Below are 6,000 nucleotides of genomic sequence, written 5' to 3' on the forward strand. Positions count from 1 at the left end.
CTTAAAGAGTAAAATATTTCTCACGTACGTGAGCCTCAATTACGTAGGTTTCTGTCGTAGTGAGAACTGGTTTACGCGAATGCACCTAAATAAAATAAAAAATAATTTTCTTATCTGTAAATTTAATTTTTAGTTGAAACTGGTTTATTATTTGAAGAATGATCGAACAGTGTTCTTAATGATCATTGAAAATTGAAAAAGGAATTTCCATTTTGTCACCTAAGTCTGTTTTTGTTACGCGATACCGCAAAAGTTTTAAGAGAATTTCATTTTGGTCTATTTGTATTCGAATTTAAATGAAAAAAAAAAAGTTAAGAACGTTATTTATTATCTTTGAGTTAAGTAATTAGTAGTATTAACGTTCTCTGTAATCAAAAAACTTATTCTCTTCGCATCGCCGTCGATGTTACCAGTAATATTTTAGAGCATCGAACAGAACATTCCTTCATTTACAATGCAAATGCGATGGATAGCTTTTCGTCAATAGTGATTAGTTACCTCGAGATTTCCGTATGCTCGTTCTTCCGTAGCTCGTAAAGTGCTCCTAGTAATAGCGGAAACGTAACAGCTATTCCTATTTAACCAACGATTAGAAATTTACATTACAGTATAGTTCCGAATTAAATTACCCTATGTTTATTTAATTATTCGTCGATACAGAGGGAGAAATTATATCATAATGGACATATTGTGCTACATATATTTCGGACATTAATTTTCATAATTAGATCTTAATCAAAATTATCTACTATAATCCTTGTAAATACCTATATAATATGTATTACGTATGTATATATACGTAATAAAACATTATACGGTTAAATGTTTTAATGAAAGATTTTTCCGAATTTTTGATGAAGGCATTACTTCTAGCTGTTAAACATTCTTCTACCACAGTAGAACAAGATGGGAGAGATTTTCACGGCGTTAGACGGACTTAAGTTAAAAGCCAGTGAAAGTGTTCCTGTGAAGCATGACGAGAGTAATGACACTCATACAGATGCAAGCACATCTATGTGCTTCTACCGGCTCAATGGCCGTACCGATGAACGCGAAACGTTATCACGCGAAACTAGGACTTATGCGGGAAGGTAAAAGACGACTCTTGAACTAGAAATTGTTGGGCTATAATTCATTAATAACAAATGGGCAAATTTTTACTTGATGCATTTCTCGTTATCTGCTCTAATCTTTATTAAAAGAATTAGCAAAAAGAAGCGCAAAAACGCATGAATATGTTTCCATTTCTCTGCTAATTTGTAAATATCTGATCGAGTTTCTCATTAGACTTTCTTCGTTTGCGTAAACGTTAGCGCTAATATGAACGATTGAGGAAATCCGATGTAATTGCTAATCAAAATTGCTTGAGAATTACGTATATCGACTTAGTTATTGCAAAAAAAAGTATTGCAATAATTACGATGCAATCGATATTCTTGCCTAATCTGCCTTTTTTGTTTCTTTTTTTTTTCTTCCTTCATTTTCTTTTTTTTTTTTCTTCTTCAATGACACTTTTAATAACCATGCAACGGGCTGATTAATTATCCTATTAAATAAACGATAAAGTATAGTGTCATAAAACTTGGCTATTTGTTAAAATTTTCCAATATGGCGATTCTAAAAATGATATATACGTTCATATTCGTTCCTATACGTTATACGATACACGTCTGTTCTGATATCATGAAATAGGATAAGAGAAAAAAGAGGAGATGTGATAAAAGAAAAGAAAAAGAGAGATAGAAAATGCGATCGAAGGAAATATTCAACGGGGAGATCTAATTTTTGAAATAATGTTTCGTACGAGCGACGAAACGAGAACAAGCTGAAGGAACAGGGAAAGGACGTAGATACGAGGTCCGGTTTTATTACGGGGTCTCGGCTTCAGAAATGTGCTACTCGCGTGCACGGACATGCACGCACGAACGCGAACGAATGAGTGTGCAACGATGCACGTATCGATCGCATGCGCATGCCACGTGATTACCATTTGATACGGAAATTTGAAATACGCGGCTGATAGAAATTAATTTGTTTTTTTAACAATGATCGAATCGACCGTTACTCTCCCTCTCTCTCTCTCTCTCTCTCTCTCTCTCGCTCTCTGTATTATATTTTAAAATGGTGAGTTCGTTGCGCATATATATATATATATATATATATATATATATATATATATATATTTAATATTTTAATATTTAATGCTTAATATTAAAATGGAATATAAATGGAGTGCTTAGTACAAAATGTATATATAAAGTAAAGTATATAAATATATTCGGTTTATTCAAAAAAAGAAAATAAAAATAAATGAATAAATAAATAAATAAATGGATGAACAAATAGAACTTAACGATTAAATCGAAACAAAACGTGACTGTTATTAGGCCATTTTACATTTACACATAAGTCATGCTCGATATAAAGTTTATTTTTTATTCATACGATTTATTCATAAAAAAATAAAGTCTCATTTGTCACATGAATCATCAAATAACATTCATGTATAACATAAAGAATGAGAAAAAGAAATAAGTAGAAATGAATATTATTGTTAGAGATGAATATTGTCGTAAAGAAAAGCGTCATTAATGTTCGACTAAGAGACAAGCGTTAAGTACGATTAGAAAGAAGAGAGAGGAGAATGAGAAAAGTGAAAGAAAATGGCTATGTGAATTATTTGGATAGGAAGCAGGAGCGGGGAAGAACAGCTGTTGCTTGCGCATATTGCTGAGATCTGCGCACATGGCGCCTCTCGTTACGGCGCACTTGTGAAACGAAACTCACCTTGAAGCACGCATAAGAAACGAGAGTAATCGTGGTTTAACGACCGATAGAAATGTCTGAAAGGCTTTGCAATGGATAATAAAAAGGAAGCGGAAGATTCGTCCAATGAGAGTAAAATTTTCAACTAATGGAAATAATTGGAACAGTTTAAAACGGTGTTGTTTTTTTTGTTCATTATGTTATACGTGTATATATATATATATATATATATATATATATATATATATATATATATATATATATATACGTAACTTTATAAATTTTTTCTTTGGAACGTAACTTTTCCTTTTCCATTTTGTTATCTTCAAAATCCCGCTCGGGTACCCTTACAGCTTTCAAGCTTTCCCCCAATCGGCGTTTTCTTCTTGCTTGGCTTTTCCACCTTCACTTTTCGTTCTTCGTCACATCCTTCAAGCTTGTCTAAAAGTTACGAACGCGTCTGAGAAGAGCCGAGCCGACTTATCCTCGTACAAGCTCGAATCGAACAGTCATGGCTTTCCCTTACCCTTACACAATTCTTTCTTCCATTCTTTCGAAAGATCGCACGTTCACCTCGTTCACCTCGTTCGCCTCGTTCACATCGTCAGGATTCGTAGATTCGATCGAATAAGAGTTTCTTGCCGAACACACGTACGATCTTATTATTATATCTATTCGATTATTCTTTAGACGATGAGAAAGTATAAAGTAGAATAAACACTATATTCTCTATCGAATCTCATTTTGAAAATTATATTGGATACCGACCTTCCGTTATATTACATCGTTGAATATTCAAGAGACGTTGGTCGATACGAGCTTGCAACTTAAAAGCATCTCATTTTATATCACTGCGTAATCATGACAAAAAAAATACGAAAAGCTGATAGACTTTGTTTTCTTTGAAAGTAGAAAAAAAATGAAAAAAGAAAAAAGAAAAAAATACTTTTCTCGATTTAATTGAAGCTACGAATTTTATTCCGTTGAAATTTTTCTACATTTTCATTCCTTCCTTTTTTTTTTGCGATATGTTATTAGACCAATCACCTGGCAAATCAAAGAATAATGATACGACGAGAAAGAGAACGAGAACGATTTATTTCATCGTTCTTCCTTTTCTATCTCTTCCTCTTGCTTTCTCCTTCCGTGTTTCCATTTACCTGTTCGTCTATTTCCGTGCCACGATCGCGGGAAATCGCAAAAGAAGTTTTACGATCGTAAAGATAGCAAGATCTCTTTACGATCAGGAAACTATCTACCCGCATTTATGATCGCAGAAGCTTCTTGTTTATAGAGAAGTAATAAAAATTTCATACGTATCTCCTCATCGATGACGAAATCGTTGCGATATCATTGGTATAGAATATCAAAAAATGAAGAGGATAAAGTAAGAAAGAAAAAGAGCAGAATGATTCAAATTATCTTTACGATTTCAAATAAGTTGATTCGAATTTTTTTATCTTTTATTATTTTCTTTTTTTTCTTCTTTTTCTTTTTTATCACATTACATCGAAATTTATTAATTTTTGTATTTTTGTTTAATCGTTTTCGCTAACTAACAAAGTAAATATCATGATAAGGAGCATTAATCGAGTTGTACTGACAATGTTAGACGTTTCCTTAACGTTTATATCTGTATCTTGCATTCATTTACGAATGTTAAATTTCGCTACGGACAATGAAAGGGAAATTATAAAATTAATCGCGAAACGAACATCGAGGAAACGTTGAATATGAATAATTATAAAGTTAAGCAATTCTATAGAAATATAATGTAACATTAAAATTCGTTTTAATTAATAAAATGTATCGTTTCTATTATCGTAGCTATGTCACGTGACGGCTATTATGTATAACGAAGGTCATTCGTAATAATTTGGAATTTTCACTACTAGCAAGACGATTATGATTCGTCGACTATGCGTTTGAAATGCATTAGATGTAATTCATTCTCATGGGTTCAATTAAATTTTTTAACGAACTTACTACGTTTTAATAGAATTAATTAAACTTACTATACGTTATAATAGACAATTCTGCGGATGTTAATTTCGTTTTATCAGTGACAACAGGGGAGTTATAACGTCCCTCATGGACGACATATTCTCACCGTTATTTCTTTTTATCATTTTTATTTCGTGGATATTATAATATTTGAAAGTGACCGAGCGTGCGAACGCGCATTTTATTATAAAAAAAGATCCTCCTGATAATTCTTTGAGATTTATAAGTATGTACGCATTACGATTGCTCAAAAATAAAGTATATGTATGTATATTTGTTTAGAAAAGAAAAAGGGAAAGGATGTTACTTGAGATTAAATCTTATTTCAAATTGCTATATTATCTATATCGTAACTGTGCGTCCTATCGAGATCACGATAACTATCGTTTCGCGCGGTTTCACCTTGGGCGAATAATTGCGCGAGAAGTGGACGAACGTACGAATCGGCAAATAATTTTGCAATACCCCGTAAGAACATTATGTGCGTTATTTCTACTGGAAACTACGAAAGTACATATAATTTGCTTGAATTATATTCCTATTATTATCGATACTATTGACGTAATCAGAATAATTAAGCTTCCTATCAAGAAACTTAAAACAGAGAAAATATATAAACTATCTTGTTATTATAGTCAGAACGTATAATCAGAACGTATTAATGATATTCCAATGTCTGTGAATAATGTTAAATAATATTTGTGAGAAAAATAATTGTATATTCATGTATTTGTAGCTTTATGTTTCAGATATATAAATTCTTCGGTCACCTTTCGATCAATCTCAATGTCCAACATTAATTTTCATTGTGATCGATCGCGAGTACGGAAGCATCGAAGAAACAAGAAGGAAGAAAGGGTGGTAAGGTCAAAATTTCATTTCCTTGGTTAGAATATTACGCAACGAGAGTCGAAGAGTTCGCGACTAAGCTTGAACGTCGCCTTTCACTTATAAGCAAAAACGGCTCTTAGTCGCACCTATTTTATCGTATGTTACCGTTGGTAAGGGTCGATTTCCAAATTAACTTGATACTCTCAAATAATTGGCCGATGAAGAAAAAAATGCGGAACTCGAAAGTCGAGACGAGAGTAGTCATGGCACGACGCGGAATACTATGCGGATTGACGCGGAATACTTCGAAGAATTTTCCAGGAACGAATCTCCCTCGGTGGACTTCTCTCGAGGTGCAAGAACGTTGCCACACTCGGTTAGTCGTAGTAGGTCCAACCA

Source organism: Vespa crabro, chromosome 9, assembly GCF_910589235.1.
Source record: "Vespa crabro chromosome 9, iyVesCrab1.2, whole genome shotgun sequence".
NCBI classification, from domain to species: domain Eukaryota; kingdom Metazoa; phylum Arthropoda; class Insecta; order Hymenoptera; family Vespidae; genus Vespa; species Vespa crabro.